General features: G+C 52.4%; 2 pseudogenes; one reads left to right on the top strand and one right to left on the bottom strand.

The window, feature by feature from the left end:
• The first annotated feature begins 13301 nt into the window (after positions 1 to 13301).
• Positions 13302 to 13392, top strand: LOC123629141 (annotated as a pseudogene).
• Positions 13393 to 15246: 1854 nt separating this feature from the next.
• On the bottom strand, positions 15247 to 15337 carry LOC123629148 (annotated as a pseudogene).
• Positions 15338 to 25672: the final 10335 nt, after the last annotated feature.

A 25672-nucleotide genomic window follows, 5' to 3' on the forward strand; every position in this document is an offset into this window, starting at 1 on the left:
GTGACCCTGGCGGAGCCCACAGGGGAGGAGGAGGTTCTGGTGGTGGAGGACATATTGGAGGCCGTGGAGGTGGTGGCAGAAGAGGAAGAAGACGACAATGACGATGACAAGGAGGATAATGAAGATGAGGACAATAGTCAGGCGCAGGCCGGGCGCTGTGTCTCGGCTTCAAGTTCCCCGCTGGAGGCGCTGGAGTTCCTGGAGTTGGAGCTGAGCACCGCGAATGCTCCAGACAGCGGGGCCATAGCTCAGCTGAAGCACAAGTTCCAGCAGAGGCGGAAGGCTTACCTTGACCACAGGAGGGCCATCATCCACGCCATCCGTGGCTTCTGGGCCAGAACTGTATCCTTACCGCTTCCGAATTAGCAGGTGGCCACCTAGGGGGATCGGTAAAGAGCATGCAGGAAGCCACGCAAGAGGGGAAGGGGTCTGCAAAAGGCAGAAGAGGGAGAGCGGCAGTGGGGCCGGACCCCCAGGCCTCCCTCATGCCAATGTCAGCACCCGCTGTGGGGGGATCCTGTGAGCCTGTAGAAAGTGTGGGAACACATGGTCGGGACGAGGAGCAAAACAGGATTCCCCAAAATGGGGGAAAATGTCAAAAGAAGCCTTTGCCACAGAGCAGAACTTTGAAGGACAGGTAACTGAGGAACACCCCAGAGAGCTGGGAGTCCCCATAGCTTTTGCAGCCATGGAGATCCACTGTGACTCACTGCACCTAGCAATCAGCCTCCACAGGATGTGGTGAAACTCTGGGGCTCACCTTAAGAAACCTACTCTACTCTGTAAAGCACGAGGCGCAAAGAATGCTTTTGGTTTCTCTTGTGCATTTCTCCGTGGCATATGTCTGGGGCATAGGGCACACGTGCCCTCCTGGGCACCAACACAGGCAGCTGCCCCTCATGCTCACAGTGGTACCTTCAAGGGACAGGCCCATGCCTAGGGAGGAGCCCAAGGTGATAGAGGGCGTGAGGAGAGGACAGAGCCCATGCAGATGTCAGCAGTGTGTATCCTGCAGCCAGCACACGAGGGCCACCTGGGGCTCAGGGGGCCTCAGGAAACAGCCCTCCCTGACTCGGTGCAGGATTCTCAGACTTACCCACGCCCAAGAAAACCCTAGTCCTGAGCATGCCTGGGGCCAGGCAGGGGCTGAGGAAGGCCACGGGAGGGCTGGAAGTGTGGGGCTCTGGGGGCTCCCCTGCCCCCACCCTCCCTCGTTCTCCATGCTCTCCAGACATGCTGCATGGCTCCTGGCCTCTTTTCTTAGTGTGGAAAGGCTCCTTGACCTCAGGCAGATTGTGTACCATCCCCAGCTGTCAGCTGTGATCACGGAGAAAGACAAAGACGTGCTCCGCTACATGATCAATCTGGAGGTCAGGCCTGGGGGACCGAGTCTGGCTGGGGAGGGTCAGTGGGACAGGATGGGGAAAGCTTGAGTGGCAGAGCTGGCAATGGTAAAGGACTCATACAAACATCAAGGAGACCACCTGAGCACAGACTCCTCCTCCCCTACCCTATTTTTTTCTGGCAGGTGGAGGAAGCAAGCCTGGAGAATTACCTCTGTAGGATGAAGTTTTTCTTCCTTCCCAGCACCTACTTCCGGAATCAAGTGATCGTCAAGGAGTATCACCTTGATATCACTGGTGGGACATGCCCGCCGGGTCGTGGTGGGGGGGGGCACGGAGGTTGCCTAGGCTGTGCAAGACTACTTCCCTAAGTTTTGGGGTTTTTTTGTTTCTTTGTTTGTTTCTTTAGGTTACCGGGCATCTCGTTCTTCTGCCATTGAGTGGTTCTGGGATTATGAGGGTGAAGCCCCATTCAGGGAGCAGGACTCCACCGATGTAAGCTTCTTCGGCTGGTTGTGCGAACACAACTGCCTGGGCTCTAACCGGATTGCTGAGGTGGGGCTCCTGTGCACGTCTTCTGAGGTCACCTCCGTGGGTTTCTCGGGTTCTGGTGATGTGGGTTTGATCCTTGGGTGGACCTGTCCCTGTTGCCCTGCCAGATCATCAGCGAGGAACTGTGGCTCACTCCCTTGCACTACTACCCCAGGGATGAAGACCTGGTGTGAAGAAACACAGAGGGCACCAGGTGAGTAGACCAAAGTATGGGCCAAAACCCTTGCTTCTCGGTTACCTGGGAAGTTGTAGAAATCCTGAGAGTCAGAGTGACCGCAGTGAGCAAACCCAAGTCACAGGGAGGTGGGATAGAAGCTGGCAGTGGGGAACTGAGAAGACAACAGGTCAAGATTGGGGTACCTCAAGCTGCAAGAACCCCAGAGAAAGCCGGGCATAACTGGAAACTGTGTTTCCCTGAACTGTCATGCGATGGCATCCACCCCACCCTGAGGCCTGGTAGCAACCACACAGTGGGGCCCCGGTCCCTGTAATCCAGCAGGCAGATGTCTGCATGTTGCTGCCCATGGTAATGCCCCTCTGTCACTGTCTGAGTTGAAAATCCAAGCCTCATCTCGATTTTCTCCTCGATGCCCACACCTGCACTGCAGCCCGGGCAGACAGCACGGGCCATTGTCTGGGAAATTGGGAAACACACTGGGGGCCCATGGGATGCAGACTTGAAGCGATCACAGAATGGCAAGGCATAGTAAGTCCTGGGGAACGAATATGGGAACCAACAGCTATGGGCTCCCCTTGTCTTCAGAGACACATACTCTCCTTTGAACCTGTGCCAGTGTGTATGTGTATATTATGTGTGTGTTCAAATATTTGAGAATGTGTTTACATGAATGGGTGTACGTGTTTGTCTGTGTATTTGTGTGTGTCTGTATGTGATCCCTATGCTTTACACACAGCTTTTTAGATGTTAGCGATGGAAACCTGGGGAGCTTCTGCTACTCAGAGAGTTTAATAGTATACCTGGTTCTCACAGGAGGAAGACTCCACAAGAACGGACGGCTGCTGTAGGATACAGAGATGCCCTACATCTGCAGTGGCCCTTACATGGCAATAAACTCTTGTCGATTTCCGTTGTGTCCCTGAGTGCTTCCCTGGGAAACTGGGAGGAGGCTGTGAGTAAATGGGACCTGGGAGGGGTGCCCTTGAATTCCATGTGAGTCCCTGTGTGTTTCAGTGGGCTGCCCCTGAAAGAGGAGGAAGCCCTGGACACGACAGGCACAGACTTGGCAGGGAGGCTGGCCTTCTCCGTGCTGTGACGTGGGCAGGGGAAAGCACTGGTCAGTTGGGAGATGTAACACGCGGGCATGTGGCAGTCTAGGCCTGGTGACAGGTGTGTGTGTGGCTGGCAACACCTCCTTTCTAGTGTTCCATTGGCATGTGCGTGATTCCCCCAGGACCCTCCCTGAAATGGTCACAGGGGCTGAGGGGAAGAAAACAGGGCAACACTCACCTGAGGACTTCTTGTGACCCACTTGTCCTCGCAGGAACATGCATGCACACTGCCCTCAGGGTGCCCAGTCCAAGCCCCCGGGAGGAGCATTCCCAGCAAAGGTGCTGAACGCGCCAGTGGGAGGTGCGTGGATGCAGGGCTGGAGAGTGACGGGGCATGTGGCCGCGCTGTGGGGTCCCAAGGATCACTGGCCCTCTCCCACTTCCTGTAGGGCCCAGGGCCATAACGAGGAAGAGGCACATGCCCTGGCAATTCCACAGGCCCCTGAGCATCCTCACACCCACATAGAGACAGGAGGAAGTAGGGACTGAGCAAACAGGGGTGTGAGGCATGAGCAAGCTGTGTGCCCCCCGAGATTGTCTTGCGCAGAGGATGCCATCCTGGAAGTTCCTGCTATTGCACACAAGGTACAGGGACCGAGGCTTCAAGCCTCACCCTGGCCATGGCCAGCTCCCCCGGGGCTCATCCGTACAGGGAGCCACTTCCAGAAAAGTCCTGGAGCCTGGCGACAACGTGACGGTGTAACCGTGCCACAGCTGGCTAGGGGTGATCCCAAGGGGTGCCCCAGGTGTGTCTGTGGCCCTCGTGTAAGACAGGCATCTCCCTCGCCAGGCAGCAGGCTGAACTTCTCCCGTGTAGACCTGCCTGCCCCCTTCTCACCACACTTTCTTGCTTCTTATGCTCTATTTGGGGGCCCAGCAGGTATTTTCACAGTAAGAGATTGACAGCCACATGTGCCATTACTTCTACTCTCCTGCAAAGAAGTCCAGAAACTTCCTGCATTTTGGGGGGCTTTTGGCCTCAGATCTGACTGCTGGATTTGTGCCAGCCACGCAGGGCAGGTGGCTGAGGCTCTAGAGAGGGAGCCCAGACCAGCTCTGACCTCTGCACCGTGCACATCTACACCCTTGCAGACACGGTAGGCATCGGCACAGATCTTCTGTGCTCTGTGGAGTTACCCTTGAAGGACCCTGGCTTCTCATGCCTGTCGGTGTCTAGGATGGGTTCATTTGGGGAAAGGGAACTGTGTTCTGAGGAGTGTGCAGTGAGTGGGACTGCGATTTGGTTTGGCCCCAGAGCAACAGAGACTGGCCCATCCCTGCTCCTGTGGGTTTCCTTCTGCTCCTCTCAGGGCTCCACAGCAGGATCGAGCCAGGTGCCACAGAACACAGGAAAGCCTGTGCAGGGGCCTTCAGCTGCTCAGCAAATGCCAGTGCAGGCCCACAACAAATAGACTTCCACACTGCCTGCCAGGTGGTGGAGGTGGTGAAGAGAGGGCAGACCTCACACAGCAAAGCTGAAACTGCCCTCTGAAGGTTCCGGTCCCAGAGCTTGCTCCTATGAATCACCCCAGGGAAAGGGGCCCACACATGTTCTTCCTGGGCCTCATGCTGAGAGGCAGGAGTGGTCCTGTCTCCACAGCTATATTAAGAGGTGAAAACATTCGTTTTGCTCTGAATGCAAGTAGTCGCCCAGCTGTGTCCCTGTCCTGACCCCATGGCAGTGTTTCTGGGTCCTGATTCCACACCAATAAGGTGCGCATGGTATCATGACACTTTGTGCTCAGTTTGCTTGAATGGAAGTATTTTCAGGCTGAGAGTTAGTCAGGGCCCAAGTGCAAGTCTCCTTATGAATGCACACTGTGAATTTGTATTGGCCTCTCCCTCTCTCTCTGTGTGTGTTTGTGTGTGTGTGTGTGTGTGTGTGTGTGGGTGGGTGTGTACGTCGCTTCCCTCAGCCTCCACTCTCACAAGTCTGCCCCTTCAACTCTGTACCTCTTTCTATGACCAACTCGGGAAGCCCATCTGTCTGAAGTCTTCCATGCCCTGCATGTGTAATATTTCTGCCCTTTCTGTCCATATCCCAGTCAGTGCTCTCATGCTACATGGGCTGCAATTGCATTTTTCAGTCTGACTATTCACCTTGGCTTCTTGTGTCATCCCGCCATTACCACGGAGTGAAACCCTTTCATGTCAACTAAGCCATCTCTTTGTTGGTGTTTGTAGTTTCTGGCTGGGTAAGCAGTAGGGACAATTTGCTTTGGTGCATGGCACACCAAGACACCCCTCAGAGACTGAAATAGAGCACATCTCTGCCAGCAATACCAGAGGCAGCAGTCATTCAGCGATCCTCTCTGGATGGAGTGACATGATTGTTCTGGGAGCAATGTGAGAATTTTCTGTTTTCAGGAACAGGAAGGAGAGGAGTTAAATAGAAAAGCCAAGTGCATATCGTCTGTGGTATTCCTCTGTGAATTCTAAAGTAGACAGGAGGAGATTCACCAGATATGTACCCAAATTTTATATAACCTCTGGTTTCCACTGGCTGCAGTGCCACCCTAGCCTCAGGAACCCCAAGAGATATTTACCCAGACAAGGTATTCTTGTGTTTTCCGTGAACCAAACGTGCCCAATAGACAGAGAGCTGGTCCTTTAGGCCCTCTCTAGCTTGCTAGGTAGAGAAAGGCTCATGTTTAGGATATGGGCTACACCATCACAGCACCACAGCAGGACATGTCCAGGGGATGGTCACGTGGGGTTGAATGCCTGTGAATGGCTTCACAAAGACAGAGCATCATCACATGATCACAGGCCAGGAAACAGTGCTGTGGCCAGTGAGGTGTCCTGGGAGCAGATGGATGTGTAAGGAAAGGAAGGTGTGATGAGTGTCTAATCTGCAGTTGTTCACATATGAGTGAAAAGCGGACAGAGCAGAGGGGTGGGGACATTACACAAGCAGGGGCATAGAGGTTGTCTTTGAGCATCTATCCTTGCTGGCAGGGTACCTTCCACATCACCACCCTGGCACGTGGAAGCTCAGGTTTGCCACTGAGGACAGCCATGGGCTGCTGTCGAACACGAGGGAGCCAGCAAACACAGGGCTGCACATGCGCTCTACCACCAGGTCGGCAGATGCCAAGCCAGGAACCTCAGTCACCAAAGATGTCATGAGTACAACTGTCCTTGGTAGACTCTTTCCCTCTCTGAGGCAACAGGCCTGAATACTGGGGTAAGGAGGAGGAGGAGGAGACGTGCAAGATAGGCTTCCTGCATGGACCTGCAAAACACACCAATGCAAAAAGGGAACATCCCTCACAGAAATGTCCTTCCACTCATGTGCACGTGGCAGGCACCTTCCCCATGGGAGATCAGACCTTGTCCCAAAGAGTAAAGATAGGAGATATTTTCGTGAGGTTATGATACGGTGACTGCATTATCATATCCTACATACTTACCTCTTAGCACGTCTCAGTTTTTTCTTCCTCCCTTGAGCTGCATCTGAAAATATTGTGGGTGAGAATGATTTCTGATATGGCTGGGCAAAGCCTGTGCTGAAAACCTGACAGGTTGGCGGCAGAGCGGGACCCAGGTGTTTGCGGGAAGGAAGGTGGAAGGATCCCCTTAAATTACCTGTGGTGTTCTGGGCATAAAGAAGTCCTTTCAGCTGAGCTGAGTCTGGTGGGCAGCTGGGAAGGCTGCAGTGTGGACGCCATGCTTCCTCCTTGCATTGCTGTGGTTGTTTTGAAAGCAACCTCCAGGAAGGGTCTGATTCAGCCGCTCACAGAGCCAGTGCCACTGCCTCATTTTGTGTCCTTTCCATCTGTGTCCATTCTTTCCCTCAATCTCCTTGCTCTCCCTTATCTCTGTCTTTCTATTCCAATTCTGTCCCTTGCTCTGACTCTGACCCTGGCCCTCAGCTCATTCACTAGCCCAAGTGCCATTACAGGGGGTGCTGGACATGATCCCGACGCACCTCCATCTGGGACCTGGCTGAAAGTTGCAGCCTGAGCTCCCCTTTGTTATTAGCACTGGTTCCTGGACTGGCAGGACACCATGGGGTTTACTGGGTCTCCACCCTGGGAATCATCAAGCTCCCTATTGACCTGGTCCAGGGTCAATGACTGCAGAGAGTGTCCTGAGGATATTTGCTACAGGGCACAGCTGGCAGCAGCTGTGTTATGTTTCTGTGACACTCACAAGGCCCTGGACTTCCACAAGACCAGCCCACGTGGAGAGTCATGCCAAGTCCCACCAACCACATTCCTATCAATTAGTAGACAGCCACCTGCCTCTGGCAGCTCTCTCTTCCCAGGACCGAGCTGCACACTGGAACCAGGAGGGAGATACGACAAATTTTATTGAGGTTATGATATGGTGACTGCATTATCATAACCTACATACTTACCTGTTAGCACATCTCAGTTTTTTTTCTTCCTCCTTGAACTTCCTCTGAAGATATTGTGGGTGAGAATAATTTCTGATATGGCTGGACAAAGCCCTGTGCTGAAAGCCTGACAGGTTAGCGACAGAGCAGGACACAGGTGTTTGCAGGAAGGAATGTGGAAGGACCCACATAAATGACCTGTGGTGTTCTCGGCATAAAGAAGACCCTTGAGCTTAGCTTCGTCGCGTGGGAAGCTGAGAAGACTACAGTGTGGATGGCACCCATCCTCCTTGCCTTCGTGCCGTCATTTTGAAAGCAAGCTTCAAGAAGGGTCCGATCCAGCCGCTCACAGAGCCAGTGCTGCAGCCTCATTCTGTGTCCTTTCCACCTGTGTCCACTCTTTCCCTCAGTCACGTTCCTCTCCCTTCTCTCTGTCTTTCTATTCCAGTTCTGTCCCTTCGTCTCCCTCTGACCCTGGTCCTCAGCTCATTCACTAGCCCAAATGCCACTGTGGTGGGTGGTGGCAGCGATCCCCACGCACCTCCGTCTGGGACCTGGCTGGAAGTTGCAGCCTGAGCTCGCCTGTGTTATTAGCACTGGTACCTGGACTGGCAGGACACCATGGGGTTTACTGGGTCTCCACCCTGGGAATTTCTTGTTGTTTTTCATGAAGACAACACTTCTCACTTCTGCGGTTAGAGTTATTCGTAAGGATTGATTTCTGAAATTATTTTGCTGCCTTATTTTTCAGACAGATTACCGATTATGTATACAAACTCTGATTTTACAAGCTTATTTTGAATTTTACAACATCACAGAATTTCTTCATTTTTACTGGTTTTAGTTTTTTTGTAAATAGCACATTGTAGGGAAACAAGGAATATTTACCTTTTTCCTTTTGATTATGTTTCCTTCCATTTTGTTTTGTTTGTTTTGGTTTTGTTTGGTTTTCCTCCTGTCTTATACCTTTGGCTAGAAATTGCAGGGTTTCATTGAACGGAAGTAGGGACTTGTGTCCATTCTTGTCTTTTTCCAGATATTAGACAAAATGTTCCGACTTTTCTCCGTTCACATTGATGTTTCTCTAGGGTTGTCACAAGTGACTTTTATAGTTTTCAGGTACGTTATTCTGTATATAGTTTGTTGACAGATTTTACCTTGAAGAGATGTTGAATTTCGTTAAATGGTCTTTCTTCATCTATTGAAATGACCATATAGATTTTGCCCCTATTCTGCTACAGATATGCATCATATTCTTTGGTTTCCGTGAGTTGAACCTTTCTTCTACCTCTGGGAGAAATGCTACTTGACCATGGTGAATGATGTTTTTAATGTGCTGAAATTCAATGAAACTCAATTTTCATGCATCTGTGAAATGTCAGAGGGGCCTCACACTGATGTTGCTTTCTACTTTTAGATCACTGTGTTGAGAAAATATACTTGGTATGGAAGAAAGGAAGGGGGGAAAGGGAGAGTAAGAAAAGAGAGACAGAAGGAAGGAAGGAAAGAGAGAAACAGTGGGAAAAAAGAGAAATGAAGGAAGGAAGGAGCGGGAGAGAAAGAAAAGAGAGACAAAGTAAGAAGGAAAGAGTGAAAGGAAGAAAGGAATGAAGGAAGGAAGGCAGGAAAGAGAGAAGCAAAGAGAATAAAGAGAAAGAAAGGAAGGAAAGAAATAAGAAAGAAAGAAAGAAAGAAAGAAAGAAAGAAAGAAAGAAAGAGAGAAAGAGATAAACCAAGAAAGAAACCAAGAAAGAAACAAAGAAAGAAAGAAAGAAAGAAAGAAAGAAAGAAAGATGAAAGAAAGAAAGAAAGAAAGAAAGAAAGAAAGAAAGAAAGAAAGAAAGAAAGAAAAAAAGAAAGAAAGAAAGAGGACGGAGAAAGAAGGAAGAAACATGCATTAGGCGAGTATGGTGGCACAGCCCTGTAGTCCGAGCTACTGGGAAGGCTGATGCAGGAGGATGAATCGAGCCCAGGCGTTTGAGGTTGCGGTGACCAAGGATGCACTCTACCCTGGGCAAGAGAAAGAGACAGATCACTCCAAAAATATACAACAATTCGGTACCCATAATAATTAAAAAGTAAGAAAAAGGGACTTACCATAAAAATCAGGAAGAAGGCAGGGAGAGAGAGGAAAACAATATCTATGTCCATATGGGGATGGGGAGGGGGAATATTACCATGAGGACATGGGGTGTAATTCTGAGTACTTTATTTGCCTTGTAGGCTACTCGACTCTGTGGAGAGCAATGAAGACAGATCACCCAAATGAGAATAAGTGGTATATATGCCGTGTGTGTGCGCACCTGTGTGTGAATAAATAGACAGACATTAGACATTCATTCATTCATTCATTCTCAAGAGAGTCAGTGTCACCACTGCCGCCGCCATCACCGCCAGCAGCGCTTTCTTTGCCTTTGGCAGAGAGTCTAAGGCAGGCAAAGGAGTGGGAAAGCCCTGCGGGGGAGAGAGGGGAAAGGCAGGCCCTGACGGGAGGCGGTTGGCACGCTTGAGGAAGCTGAATACCGGCCGGCTCCAAGAAGGGTGTCCCACGTGAGGGGCCGTGGGGTGCATCCGTGGCTCTCCATACCACTCCAGTCGGTCCAAAGTTGGGAGCAGGGACAAACGTGAGGGAAGGGACACCCTGAGGGCTTTAGCCTTGGGGGACTGGGGCGACAGATAGCTGCAAAAGTGCATTAGGTCAGGCTTGGTGGGCCGGTCCCCACGGGTGGCTACAGAGGTGGTGGGTGTGGCGTCACCAGGGTCAAGGGCAGACTTTGAAAATTCTATCGCCCAGCCCAGAAAGGCTCCCTTATCATCTGCAGGCAAACCGACACCTTTCGTGCATAGAGAAACGTCGTTCGGTGTTTTTACGGAGGCGGTGGCGATGAGGACGACCATGACAACTGCTCCTGTCCCGCTCCTGCCGCTGCCTACACAGGTTGGGAAATGCGTTAAAATCTTCACCCCTCCCTCTCCCCAGCAGGCTGAATGGATGGATCGATCCCCCCACTCGTGGCCAAGGGAACCCCAGGAAGACCCTAAAAAGATGACTGCTTGGCCCTGAGAAGGCAGGTCAGACATACCCGGTCACGCCCCCTCCCTTCTCAGAGCTATCCTTCGCTAACTCGTCAGCCGGCCTGAGGCTATCTGTCTGCGAGACAGAGCTTCCATCACAGCTGCGGGTCATCCCTTGACTTAACAGCGTCCCGTGAGTGAGTGGCTCGGATGAACGGACTTCCTTAGCTTAAAAGATCGCAAGCGTTTAGACAAAGCTGCATCTTTTTTAACCCATTACCCATCCAAGTATCAGTGTAAACCCCGTCATCCCCCGCTTCGAGATGGCTCGCGTTTGGGGTGGGGGTGGGGGGCAAACCAGCGTACACCGTGTCCCCGTATCGATCCATGACTTCACACAGAATTCCCATGTCCCTGGAATGTAGAAAACCAAACTGTAACCGGACCACGGCAATAGCACTCACTCCTTGCTTCTCGGCGTGGCTCTCCGGGCCACGGTCAGGGACATCCATTTTACTGAGTTTGGCTTCTTTACCAGGGACAGACCTATACGTGTGCACGTCAGTTTGTGTATAAATAATGCATGCTAAAATTGTACAACCGGAACAACTGAAAAAGTCATTCAGCACTTTTCACAGACGATCTGGTGTGCCTGCCTGCCAGCGTGCGTGCTGGCGGGCGGGCCGGCTCCATGCTTTATTTTTTGATTTTCACGTTTTCATGTTTTCCATCTGACATGAGTGAGTGGTGTGTGTATTGAAACACCCAGACGCTGGCCTTCCTTGCCTCAAAGGGGAAAATGTCTAGGATTCATTCCCCTTCCCCACTGGCCTTTGAGAGTCGTTGAGGCCCATCCTATGGAAGGACAGATTGGGCCTCCATGGAACAGCTCCATAGAAAAAGAAGTTAGGAAGTCATCTTTGATTTCTACAATGACAAATTCAAAAAGTTAAAATCCCCCAATCGGGGCCGGGTGAGGTGGCTCATGGCTGTAATCCTAGCACTGTGGGAGGCCAAGGCGGGTGGATCGCTCGAGGTCAGGAGTTCGAGATCAGCCTCAACAAGAGCGAGACCCGGTCTCTATTAAATAAAAAATAGAAAGAAATTATCTGGCCAACTAAAACATATATACAGAAAAATATTAGCCGGGCATGGTGGCGCATGCCTATAGTCCCAGCTACTGGAGAGGCTGAGGCAGTAGGATCGATTCAGCTCAGGAATTTGACGTTGCTGTGAGCTAGGCTGACGCCACAGCACTCACTCTAGCCGGGACAACATAGCCAGACTCTGCCTAAAAAAAAAAAAAAAATCCCCCAATCCAACAAGGTATAGAAAAATTATGGTGTTGATGCTATTGGGGTGGGGGGGAGAGCGGGGGCTGCTGGTGTGGGGGTGTGCGGGTGCCAGTGCCTGTGCAGTCGTCATCGTCCTATTAATAACACGGAGAGCAGAATAAAGTTCTGAGACATAAAGATCATACTCGGCTGAGGGAGCCACCGGTGGAGCGAGGGAATGTTTCTTCTACAGGACCAGTATTTCCTTTGCCCCCCCAATGCCCTAAATAATATGTCGATGAGGACGTACACAGCGTTGTCCCTGGTTGTGGGTCGGGGTGGGGGTGGCGATGGGGGTGGAGGCTTGGCAGGGAGTAAAGTCAAGTGACGTTTTTTTTAATAAAGAGACATACTGACCCCCGGGCTACAGGCTGGGGACTTCATCCGTCAGGTCTAAGGAGAACACAGGCAGGCAGTGCTCACCGTCAGTTTCAACTAATTAAAAAAAAACAAACATAGAAAATAGAAAAAAGGGGCGGGCGCGGTGGCTCCCGCCTTTAATCCTAGCACTCTGGGAGGCCGAGGCGGGAAGATCACTCAAGGTCAGGAGTTCGAGACCAGCCTCAGCAAGAGCGAGGCACCGTACCCGCCCTGGCCCGTCCCGTCCCTACTGAGAAAGAGAAAGAAATTCTCTGGACAACTAAAAACAGACATAGAAAAACTTAGCCGGACACGGTGGCACGAGCCGGTAGTCCCAGGTATTCGGGAAGCTGAGGCAGAAGGATCGCTTAAGCCGAGGAGTTTGAGGTTGCTGTGAGCTAGGCTGACGCCACGGCACTCTAGCCAGGGCAACAGAAGGAGACTCTGTCAGAAAGAAAAGAAGAAATAGAAAAAAAGAAAAAAAAAAGAAAGGAAGGAAGGTAGGGAGGGAAGGAGGGAGGGAAGAGGACAGAAGGATAGGGGGAGAGAGGGGGGGAGAGAGAGAGAGAGAGAGAGAGAGAGAGAGAGAGAGAGAGAGAGAGAGAGAGAGAGAGAGAGAGAGAGAGAGAGAGAGAGAGAGAGAGAGAGGAGAAAACTATTAAAAATTCGGTACCAGGGTGTTCCCCGCGCACGTGGGAGATGTGTCTTCTCCCTCACGCCCTGTTTCCTCCACACACACATCACCCATGTGCCGCAAAAAAAGCAACAAAAAGAGAGAAAGAGATTAAAAAGGGAAAATGGAAACAGGGAAAAAGAGGAAGAAAGAAAGAAATTTTGAAAAAAGAGACCAAAGTCCCAGGGAGAAGGAAGACTACTGAGCCCAGAGCGACACCTGGTGACCAAACCGTGAACAGCACCCTGCGGCCCCAATTCGCCAGAGACATCTGGTGGAGCCCAGGGCACTGTGCCAAGGGAGGCCGAGGGCAACATGCGGCGGACCCGGGGCCACGGCGTCTGCAGCGCGGGAGGAGGGGAGGGGAAATAATTGCAAAGTCACCCAGACAGATCCCTTTCTAGTTCATAAACGTGGTGATTGCGTGTTCACACGCACGTGTGAGATGTGCGTCCTGGTGTGTCGGCACATCACCCGCTGCCGTGAAACTATGAATACGGGGGGAGAAGGGGGGGCAGGAAAACCCAAAGAGAGAATAGATAGATAAAATAGGGCCAAAAAGAAAGTCACACAGTCGGAGAGGTAGTAGGGGAGTGAGAGCAAGTCGGAGACGGCACACAGAAACTCCGAGAGGAGGGGAACGCTGCGATGCGCCCCTCGGCCCGCGCCGGAAGAATACGCATCGCGGGGCGACCCCTGGGGCCGGCGGTGCCAGAGACACCAAATCAGTCCCGAAAACACCCCGCCGCCAGGGCAGCCACAAGACCGGACATCCCGTCAAGCGGCGAACGAACGCGGAGGCCGCCTGCACCAGGCACATCTGGACGACCAGCCAGTGTGCTCTCTGCCAGGAGTGGTGGTGGGGGGGTGCGATTAAAGTCACGCCAGGTCCCCGAGATTGTTCGTGAGCGTGATAACTGTGCGTGTGCGGAGGAAAAGAGGGGGCGGGGGGGGACGCAAAGAAAGGAAGAGCAAACGAGGGTGGGGGAAGGCACACTGTCGGCCACCTAGCGAGGCAGGGAGGCGGAGGGAGTCGAGAAGCATGCGACGCCAGAGCCCTGTGGCGGTGACCGTTCGCATGACGTCCACGAGCCCAGCCCCGCAGAGACTGTGTGACGGGGACATCTGGTCGACCGCATGTATCATGGCGTCCGCGCGCGGCACTGGTGGAGGCGCTAGCGCCGCGCCCGCGGGACTCTCCCTATCTGCTCGCACGGGGGCTCGCCGGCCGGCGGCCAGCTGGTCGACCCCCGACTCTCCGGGGAAAGAAGGGGGGGGCAGGCCGGGTCTCCACCAGACGACGACCCCCCTCCGCCCCCGGGGCGGGAGAGAGGGCCGCGGCTGGATGGGCGCCCCCACCAGGCCCGCGCGGCGCCATCCCCGAGCACAGGGGCGGCGCTGCACCGTGCCCGCCCCGCCGTCGACCGCCTGCTCCTCGGTCGCCCTGTCTGGACCCCACCACCACCGTGCTCCTCCCCAGAAACCCAGTCCCAGCCTGGGGGACCAGCTTCGGCGGGGTGCGCGGGGAGGAGGCGGACTGGTGGGCGGAGGATGGCGTACCCCAAGTCGGGACGTCGGGCGCCACGTGGAGGGGATGGTGTCCCCCCGGGTTGCGCCCCCCCCGCACCTTCCCCGGCGTCCTCGAAGGACAGACCGTATCCCCGCGCGCCCACCCCCCTCACCATAGCCTGGCCGCGGACGCCATGGTACATGGGGCCGACCAGATGTCTCCGTCACACAAGTCTCTGTGGGTCCCGGCTAGTGGACGCTATGCGACCGGTCACCACCAGAGGGCTCTGGCGTCGCAGGCTTCTCGACTCCCTCCGCCTCCCTGCCTCGCTACGTGGCGGATAGTGTAACTTCCCCGCCTCCGCCCCCTCTTTTCCTCCGCACACGCACAGTTATCACGCTCACGAACTATCCCAAGGACCTGGCGTGACTTTCATCGCACCCCCCCCCCCACCTCCTGGCAGAGAGCACACTGGCTGTTCGTCCAGATGTGCCTGGTGCAGGCGGCCTCCGCGTTCGTTCGCCGCTTGACGGGATGTCCGGTCTTGTGGCTGCCCTGGCGGCGGGGTGTGTTCGGGACCGATTTGGTGTCTCTGGCACGGCCGGCCCCAGGGTCGCCCCGCGATGCGTATTCTTCCGGCGCGGGCCGAGGGGCGCATCGCAGCGTTCCCCTCCTCTCGGAGTTTCTGTGTGCCGTCTCCGACTTGCTCTCACTCCCCTACTACCTCTCCGACTGTGTGACTTTCTTTTTGGCCCTTGCATTTTATCTATCTATTCTCTCTTTGGGTTTTCCTGCCCCCCCCTTCTCCCCCCGTATTCATAGTTTCACGGCAGCGGGGGATGTGCCCACACACCAGGACGCACATCTCACAAGTGCGTGTGAACACGCAATCACCACGTTTATGAACTAGAAAGGGATCTGTCTGGGTGACTTTGCAATTCTTTCCCCTCCCCTCCCCCCGCGCTGAGAATGAGTTTCCCCGGCTCCTGTGCCCGCCTGGGAATCGGCTGCAGACGCCGTGGCCCCGGGTCCGCCGCATGTTGCCCTCGGCCTCCCTTGGCACAGTGCCCTGGGCTCCACCAGATGTCTCTGGCGAATTGGGGCCGCAGTGTGCCGTTGACGGTGTGGTCACTAGGTGTCGCTCTGGGATGAATATTCTTCCTTCTCCCTGGGACTTTGGTCTCTTTTTTCAAAATTTCTTTCTTCCTCTTTTTCCCTGTTTCCATTTTCCCTTTTTAATCTCTTTCTCTCTTTTTGTTGCTTTTTTTTGCGGCACACGGGTGATGTGTGTGTGGAGGAAACAGGGCGTGAGGGAGAAGACACATCTCCCACGTGCGCGGGGAACACCCTGGTACCGAATTTTTAATAGTTTTCTCCTCTCTCTCTCTCACTCACCCCCTCTCGTCCCCTCCTTCTCTTCCCTCCCTCCCTCCCTCACTACCTACCTTCCTTCCTTCCTTTTTTTTTTTTTTCTCTCTTTCTTGTTTTTTTTTTTTTCTGACAGAGTCTCCTTCTGTTGCCCTGGCTAGAGTGCCATGGCGTCAGCCTAGTTCACAGCAACCTCAAACTCCTTGGCTTAAGCGATCCTTCTGCCTCAGCTTCCCGAATACCTGGGACTACCGGCAGGAGCCACCATGCCCGGCTGAGGTTTTCTATACCTGTTTTTAGTTGTCCAGAGTATTTCTTTTTCTTTCTTAGTGGGGACAGGACGGGACGGGGCGGGACGGGGCAGGGCTGGTGCGGTGCCTCGCTCTTGCTGAGGCTGGTCTCGAAGTCCTGACCTTGAGCGATCCTCCCGCCTCGGCCTCCCAGAGTGCTAGGATTACAGGCGGGAGCCACCGTGCCCGCCCCTTTTTTCTATTTTCTATCTTTTTTTTTTTTTTTAGTTAGTTGAGACTGACGGTGAGCACTGCCTGCCTGTGTTCTCCTTAGAGCTGATGGATGAAGTCCCCAGCCTGTAGCCCGGGGGTCGGTATGTCTCTTTATTACAAAAACATCACTTGATTTTACTCCCTGCCACGCCCCCGCCCCCATCGCCACCCCCACCCCGACCCACAACCAGGGACAACGCTGTGTACGTCCTCATCGACATATTATTTAGGGCATTGGGGGGGGCAAAGGAAATACTGGTCCTGTAGAAGAAACATTCCCTAGCTCCACTGGTGGCTCCCTCAGCCGAGTATGATCTTTATGTCTCAGAACTTTATTCTGCTCTCCGTGTTATTAATAGGAGGATGACGGCTGCACCGGCACCGGCACCGTCACGACCCCCACACCAGCAGCCCCCCGCTCCCCGCCCCCACTCAATAGCACCAGCACCATAATATTTCTATACCTTGTTGGATTGGGGAATTTTTTTTTTTTTCTGAGGCAGAGTCTGGCTATGTTGCCTGGGCTAGGGTGAGCTCCATGGCGGCAGCCTAGCTCACAGGAACGTCAAATTCCTGAGCTGAATCGATTCTACTGCCTCAGCCTCTCCAGTAGCTGGGACTATAGGCATGCGCCACCATGCCCGGCTAATATTTTTCTGTATATATGTTTTAGTTGGCCAGATAATTTCTTTCTATTTTTTATTTAATAGAGACCGGGTCTCGCTCTTGTTGAGGCTGATCTCGAACTCCTGACCTCGAGCGATCCACCCGCCTTGGCCTCCCACAGTGCTAGGATTACACGCGTAAGCCACCGCACCCGGCCCCGATTGGGGGATTTTAACTTTTTGAATTTGTCTTTGTAGAAACCAAAGATGACTTCGTAACTTCTTTTTCTTTGGAGCTGTTCCACGGAGGCCAAATCTGTCCTTCCGTAGGATGGGCCTTAGGACTCTCAAAGGCCAGCGGGGAAGGGGAATGAATCCTAGAAATTTTCCCCTTTGAGGCAAGGAAGGCCAGCGTCTGGGTGTTTCAATACACACACCACTCACTCATGTCAGATGGAAAACATGAAAACGTGAAAATCAAAAAATAAAGCATGGAGCCGGCCCGCCCGCCAGCACGCACGCAGGCAGGCACACCAGATCGTCTGTGAAAAGTGCTGAATGACTTTTTCAGTTGTTCCGGTTGTACAATTTTAGCATGCATTATTTATACACAAACTGACGTGCACACGTATAGGTCTGTCCCTGGTAAAGAAGCCAAACTCAGTAAGATGGATGTCCCTGACCGTGGCCCGGAGAGCCACGCCGAGAAGCAAGGAGTGAGTGCTATTGCCGTGGTCCGGTTACAGTTTGGTTTTCTACATTCCAGGGACATGGGAATTCTGTGTGAAGTCATGGATCGATACGGGGACACGGTGTACGCTGGTTTGCCCCCCACCCCCACCCCAAACGCGAGCCATCTCGAAGCGGGGGATGACGGGGTTTACACTGATACTTGGATGGGTAATGGGTTAAAAAAGATGCAGCTTTGTCTAAACGCTTGCGATCTTTTAAGCTAAGGAAGTCCGTTCATCCGAGCCACTCACTCACGGGACGCTGTTAAGTCAAGGGATGACCCGCAGCTGTGATGGAAGCTCTGTCTCGCAGACAGATAGCCTCAGGCCGGCTGACGAGTTAGCGAAGGATAGCTCTGAGAAGGGAGGGGGCGTGACCGGGTATGTCTGACCTGCCTTCTCAGGGCCAAGCAGTCATCTTCTTAGGGTCTTCCTGGGGTTCCCTTGGCCACGAGTGGGGGGATCGATCCATCCATTCAGCCTGCTGGGGAGAGGGAGGGGTGAAGATTTTAACGCATTTCCCAACCTGTGTAGGCAGCGGCAGGAGCGGGACAGGAGCAGTTGTCATGGTCGTCCTCATCGCCACCGCCTCCGTAAAAACACCGAACGACGTTTCTCTATGCACGAAAGGTGTCGGTTTGCCTGCAGATGATAAGGGAGCCTTTCTGGGCTGGGCGATAGAATTTTCAAAGTCTGCCCTTGACCCTGGTGACGCCACACCCACCACCTCTGTAGCCACCCGTGGGACCGGCCCACCAAGCCTGACCTAACGCACATTTGCAGCTATCTGTCACCCCACTCCCCCAAGACTAAAGCCCTCAGGGCGTCCCTTCCCTCACGTTCGTCCCTGCTTCCAACTTTGGACCGACTGGAGGGGTGTGGAGAGCCACGGGTGCACCCCACGGCCCCTCACGTGGGACACCCTTCTTGGAGCCGGCCGGTATTCACCTTCCTCAAGCGTGCCAACCGCCTCCCGTCAGGGCCTGCCTTTTCCTTCTTTCCACCGCAGGGCTTTCCTACTCCTTTGCCTGCCTTAGACTCTCTGCCAAAGGCAAAGAAAGCGCTGCTGGCGGTGATGGCGGCGGCAGTGGTGACACTGACTCTCTTGAGAATGAATGAATGAATGAATGTCTAATGTCTGTCTATTTATTCACACACAGGTGCACACAGACATGGCATATATACCACTTATTCTCATTTGGGTGATCTGTCTTCATTGCTCTCCACAGAGTCGAGTAGCCTACAAGGCAAATAAAGTACTCAGAATTACACCCCATGTCCTCATGGTAATATTCCCCCTCCCCACCCGCAGATGGACATGGATATTGTTTTCCTCTCTCTCCCTGCCTTCTTCCTGCTTTTTATGGTAAGTCCCTTTTTCTTACTTTTTAATTATTGTGGGTACCGAATTGTTGTATATTTTTGGAGTGCTCTGTCTCCCTCTCTTGCCCAGGGTAGAGTGTATCCTTGGTCACCGCAACCTGAAACTCTTGGGCTCGATTCATCCTCCTGCCTCAGCCTTCCAACTAGCTGGGACTACAGGCCTGTGCCACCATACTCGCCTAATGCATGTTTCTTCCTTCTTTCTCCGTCCTCTTTCTTTCTTTCTTTCTTTCTTTCTTTCTTTCTTTCTTTCTTTCTTTCTTTCTTTCTTTCTTTCTTTCTTTCTTTCTTTCTTTCTCTTTCTTTCTTTCTTATTTCTTTCCTTGCTTTCTTTCTCTTTATTATCTTTGCTTGTCTCTTTCCTTTCTTTCTTTCTTCCTTCCTTCCTTCCTTTCTCTCTTTCTTTCCTTCTTGCCTTCGGTCTCTCCTTTCTTTCTCTCCTGCTCCTTCCTTCCTTTCTCTCTCTGTTTTTTCACTGCCTCTCTCTTTCCTTCCTTCCTTCTTTTTTTCTGTCTCTCTTTTCTTTCTCTCTCCTTTTCCTCTCCCTTCCTTCCATACCAAGTATGTTTTCTGAACACAGTGATCCAAAACTAGAAAGCAACATCAGTGTGAGGCACCTCTGATATTTCACAGATGCATGCAAATTGAGTTCCATTGAATTTCAGCACATTTAAAACATCATTCACCATGGTCAAGTACCATTTCTCCCAGAGGTAGAAAAATGGTTCAACACACAGAAACCAAAGAATATGATGCATATCTGTAACAGAATAGGGGCAAAATCTATATGGTCATTTCAATAGATGAAGAAAGACCATTTAACAAATTCAACATCTCTTCAAGGTAAAATCTGTCAACAAACTATATACAGAATAACGTACCTGAAAACTATAAAAGTCACTTGTGACAACCCTAGAGAAATATCAATGTGAACGGAGAAAAGTTGGAACATTTTGTCTAATATCTGGAAAAAGACAAGAATGGACACACGTCCCTACTTCTGTTCAACGAAACCCTGGAAGTTCTAGCCAAAGGTATTAGACAGGAGGAAAACCAAACCAAACCAAAACAAACAAAATAAAATGGAAGAAAACATAATCAAAAGGAATAAGTTAAAAATTCCTTGTTTCCCTACAATGTGCTATTTATATACAGAAAAAATCAAAAACCAGTAAAAATGAAGAAACTCAGTGAAGTTCCAAAATTCAAAATAAGCCTGTAAAATCAGTAGAGTTTGTATACATAAACGGTAATCTGTCTGAAAAATAAGGCAGCAAAATAATTTCAGAAATCAATCCTTACGAATAACTCTAAGCATGGAAGTGAAAAAGTGTCGACTTGATGAAAAACAACAAGAAATTCCCAGGGTGGAGACCCAGTAAACCCCATGGTGTCCTGCCAGTCCAGGAACCAGTGCTAATAACACAGGCGAGCTCAGGCTGCAACTTCCAGCCAGGTCCCAGATGGAGGTGAGTGGGGATTGCTGCCACCACCCCCCACAGTGGCATTTGGGCTAGTGAATGAGCTGAGGGCCAGGGTCAGAGGCAGATGAAGGGACAGAACTGGAATAGAAAGAGAGAAGGGAGAGCAACGGGACTGAGGGAAAGAGTGGACACAGATGGAAAGGACACAGAATGAGGCTGCGGCACTGGCTCTGTGAGCAGCTGGATCGGACCGTTCCTGAAGCTTCCTTTCAAAACAACCACAGCAACGAAAGGAGGAGGGGTGGCGTCCACACTGTAGTCTTCCCAGCTGCCCACCCGATGTAGCTCAGCTGAAGGGACTTCTTTATGCCCAGAACACCACAGGTCATTTATGTGGGTCCTTCCAAATTCCTTCCTGCAAACACCTGTGTCCTGCTCTGCCGCTAACCTGTCAAGCTTTCAGCACAGGGCTTTGTCCAGCCATATCAGAAATTATTCTCACCCACAATGTCTTCAGAGGAAGTTCAAGGAGGAAGAAAAAAAACTGAGATGTGCTAACAGGTAAGTATGTAGGATATGATAATGCAGTCACCATATCATAACCTCAATAAAATTTGTCATATCTCCCGCCTGGTTCCAGTGTGCAGCTCGGTGCTGGGAAGAGAGAGCTGCCAGAGGCAGGTGGCTGTCTACTAATCGGTAGGAATATGGTTGGTGGGACTTGGCATGACTCTCCACGTGGGCTGGTCTTGTGGAAGTCCAGGGCCTTGTGAGTGCCACAGAAACATAACACAGCTGCTGCCAGCTGTGCCCTGTAGCAAATATCCTCAGGACTCTGTCTGCCATTGTTGATCCTGGGCCAGGTCTATAGGGAGCTTGAAGATTCCCAGAGTGGAGACCCAGTAAATGCCATGGTGTCCTGCCAGTCCAGGAAGCAGTGGTAATAACACAGGGGAGCTCATGCTGCAACTTTCAGCCAGGTCCCAGATGGAGGTGCGTCGGGATCGTGTTCAGCACCCCCCACAGTGGCACTTGGGCTAGTGAATGAGCTGAGGGTCAGGGTCAGAGTCAGAGCAAGGGACAGAATTGGAATAGAAAGACAGAGATAAGGGAGAGCAAGGAGACTGAGGGAAAGAGTGGACACAGATGGAAAAGTCCCAAAATGAGGCAGTGGCACTGGCTCTGTGAGCGGCTGGATCAGACCCTTCCTGAAGATTGGTTTCAAAACAACCACAGCAATGCAAGGAGGAGGGTTGGCGTCCACACTGCAGACTTCCCAGCTGCCCAACAGAGACTGCTCAGCTGAAGGGACTTCTTTATTCCCAGAACACCATGGGTAATTTAAGGGGATCCTTCCACCTTCCTTCCTGCAAACACCTTTGTCCCGCTCTGCTCCCAACCTGTCAGGTTTTCAGCACAGGCTTGGCCCAGCCATATCAGAAATCAATCTCACCCACAATATTTTCAGATGCAGTTCAAGGGAGGAAGAAAAAACTGAGACGTGCTAAGAGGTAAGTATGTAGGATATGATAATGCAGTCACCGTATTATAACCTCACTAAAATTTCTCCTATCTCTACTCTTTGGGAGAAGGTCTGATCTCCCATGGGGAAGGTGCCTGCCACGTGCACTTGAGTGGGAGGACATTTCTGTGAGGGATGTTTCCTTTGTGCATTGGTGAGTTTTGCAGGTCCATGCAGGAAGCCTGTCTTGCAGATATCCTCCTCCTCCTCCTCACCCCGGCATGGAGGCCTGTTACCTCAGAGAGGGAAAGAGTCTACCAAGGACAGTTGTACTCACGACATGTTTGGTGACTGAGGTTCCTGGCTTGGCATCTGCCGACCTGGTGGTATAGCGCATGTGCAGCCCTGTGTTTGCTGGCTCCCTCGTGTTCGACAGCAGCCCATGGCTGTCCTCAGTGGCAAACCTGAGTTTCCACGTGCCAGGGTGGTGATGTGGAAGGTACCCTGCCAGCAAGGATAGATGCTCAAAGACAACCTCTATGCCCCTACTTGTGTAATGTCCCCACCCCTCTGCTCTGTCCACTTTTCTCTCGTATGTGAACAACTGCAGATTAGACACTCATCACACCTTCCTTTCCTTACACATCCATCTGCTCCCGGGACAGCTCACTGGCCACAGCACTGTTTCCTGGCCTGTGAACATGTGATGATGCTCTGTCTTTGTGAAGCCATTCACAGGCATTTAACCCCTCGTGACCATCCCCTGGACATGTCCTGCTGTGCCTCTGTGATGGTGTAGCCCATATCCTAAACATAAGCCTTTTTCTATCTAGCAAGCTAGAGAGGGACAAAAGAACCAGCTCTCTCTCTAGTGGGCACATTTAGTTCAGGGAAAACACAAGAATACCTTGTCTGGGTAAATATCTCTTGGGGTTCTTGAGGCTAGATTGGCACTGCAGCCAGTGGAAAGCAGAGGGTATTTAAAATTCGGGTACATATCTGGTGAATCTCCTCCTGTCTACTTTAGAATTCACAGAGGAATCTCGAAGACGATAGGAACGTGGCTTTTCTATTTAACTCCTCTCCTCTCTGCTCCTGGAAACACAGAATTCTCACATGTTATTCCATCCAGAGAGGATCGCTGGGAATGACTGCTGCCTCTGGTATTGCTGGCAGAGATGTGCTCTATTTCAGTCTCTGAGGGGTGTCTTGGTGTGCCATGCACCAAAGCAAATTGTCCCTACTGCTTTCCCAGCCAGAAACTACAAAGTCCAACAAACAGATGGCTTAGTTGACATGAAAGGGTTTTACTCCGTGGTAATGAGGGGATGACACAAGAAGCCAAGGTGAATAGTCAGACTGAAAAATCCAATAGCAGCCCATGTAGCATGAGAGCACTGACTGGGATATGGAGAGAAAGGGCAGAAATATTACACATGCAGGGCATGGAAGACTTCAGACAGATGGGCTTACAGCGTTGGTCAGAGAAAGAGATACAGAGTTGAAGGGGCAGACTTGTGAGAGTGGAGGCTGAGGGAACCGATGTACACACCCACACACACACAGACACACACACACACAGAGAGAGAGAGAGAGAGAGAGAGAGAGAGAGAGAGAGAGAGAGGGCAATACAAATTCACAGTGTGAATCCATAAGCAGAGTTACACTTGGGCCCTGACTAACCCTCACCCTGAAAATACTTCCATTCAAGCAAACTGAGCACAAAGTGTCATGATACCATGTGCACCTTATTGGTGTGAAATGAGGACCCAGACACACTGCCATGGGGTCAGGACAGGGACACAGCTGGGCGACTACTTGCATTCAGAGCAAAACGAATGTTTTCACCCCTTAAAATGGCTGTGGAGACAGGACCATTCCTGCCTCCCACCATGCAGCCCAGGAAGAACATGTGTGGGCCCCTTTCCCTGGGGTGATTCATGGGAGCAAGCTGTGGGACCGGAACCTTCAGAGGGCAGTTTCAGCTTTGCTGTGTGAGGTCTGGCCTCTCTTCACCACCTCCACCACCTGGCAGGCAGTGTGGAAGTCTATTTGTTGTGGGCCTGCACTGGCATTTGCTGGGCAGCTGAAGGCCCCTGCACAGGCTTTCCTGTGTTCTGTGGCACCTGGCTCGATCCTGCTGTGGAGCCCTGAGAGGAGCAGAAGGAAACCCACAGGAGCAGGGATGAGCCAGTCTCCGTTGCTCTGGGAAAAACCCAAATCGCAGTCCCACTCACTGCACACTCCTCAGAACACAGTTCCCTTTCCCCAAATGAACCCATCCTAGACACCGACAGGCATGAGAAGCCAGGGTCCTTCAAGGGTAACTCCACAGAGCATAGCAGATCTGTGCCGATGCTGACCCTGTCTGCAAGGGTGTAGATGTGCACGATGCAGAGGTCAGAGCTGGTCTGGGCTCCCTCTCTAGAGCCTCAGCCACCTGCCCTGCGTGGCCGGCACAAACCCAGCGGTCAGGTCTCAGGCCAAAACCCCCCAAAATGCAGGAAGTTTCTGGACTTCTTTGCAGGAGACTAGAAGTAATCGCACATGTGGCTGTCAATCCCTCACTCTGAAAATACCTGCTGGGCCCCCCAAAGAGAGCATAAGAAGCCAGAAAGTGTGGTGAGAAGGGGACAGCCAAGTCTACATGGAAGAAGTTCAGCCTGCTGCCTGGCCAGGGACATGCCTGTCTTACACGAGGACCACAGACACACCTGGGCCACCCCTTGGGATCACCCCTAGCCAGCTGTGGCACAGTTACTACCTCACCTTGTCGCCAGGTGGACTTTTCTGGAAGTGGCTCCCTGTTACGGATGAGCCCCAGGGGAGCTGGCCATGGCCAGGGTGAGGCTTGAAGCCTCGGTCCCTGTCCCTTGTGTGCAATAGCAGGAACTCCCAGGATGGCATCCTTTGGGCAAGTCAATCCCGGGAGGCACACAGCTTGCTCATGCCTCACACCCCTGTCTGCTCAGTCTCTACCTCCTCCTGTCTCTATGTGGGTGTGAGGGTACAACTCCAGAAATAAAAAGGATGCTCACGGGCCTGTGGAATTGCCAGGGCATGTGCCTCTTCCTCGTTATGGCCCTGGGCCCTACAAGAAGTGGAGAGAGAGCCAGTGATCCTTGGGACCCCACAGTGCTGCCACCTGCCCTGTCACTCTCCAGCCCTGCCTCCACGCACCTCCCACTGGCACGTCCAGCACCTTTGCTGGGAATGCTCCTCCCGGGGGCTAGGACTGGGCACCCTGAGGGCAGTGCGCATGCATGTTCCTGCGAGGACAAGTGGGTCACAACAAGTCCTCAGGTGAATGATGCCCTGTTTTCTTCCCCTCAGCCCCTGTGACCATTCCAGGGAGGGTCCAGGGGGAATATTCCACATGCCTATGGAAGACTAGAAAGGAGGTGTTGCCAACCACACAGGCACCTGTCACCAGGCCTAGACTGCCACATGCCCTCCTGTTACATCTCCCAACTGACCAGTGCTTTCTCCTGCCCATGCCACAGTACGGAGAAGGCCAGCCTCCCTGCCAAGTCTGTGCCTGTCGTGTCCAGGGCTTCCTCCTCTTTCAGGGGCAGCCCACTCGCACACACAGGGACTCACATGGATTCAAGGGCACCCCTCCCAGGTCCCATTTACTCACAGCCTCCTCCCAGTTTCCCAGGGAAGCCCTCAGGGACACAACGGAAATTGATGAGTTTATTGCCATGTAAGGGCCACTGCAGATGTAGGGCATCTCTGTATCCTACAGCAGCCGTCCGTTCCTGTAGAGTCTTCCTC

Source organism: Lemur catta, chromosome Y (genome assembly GCF_020740605.2).
Source record: "Lemur catta isolate mLemCat1 chromosome Y, mLemCat1.pri, whole genome shotgun sequence".
Classification (NCBI taxonomy): Eukaryota; Metazoa; Chordata; class Mammalia; order Primates; family Lemuridae; genus Lemur; species Lemur catta.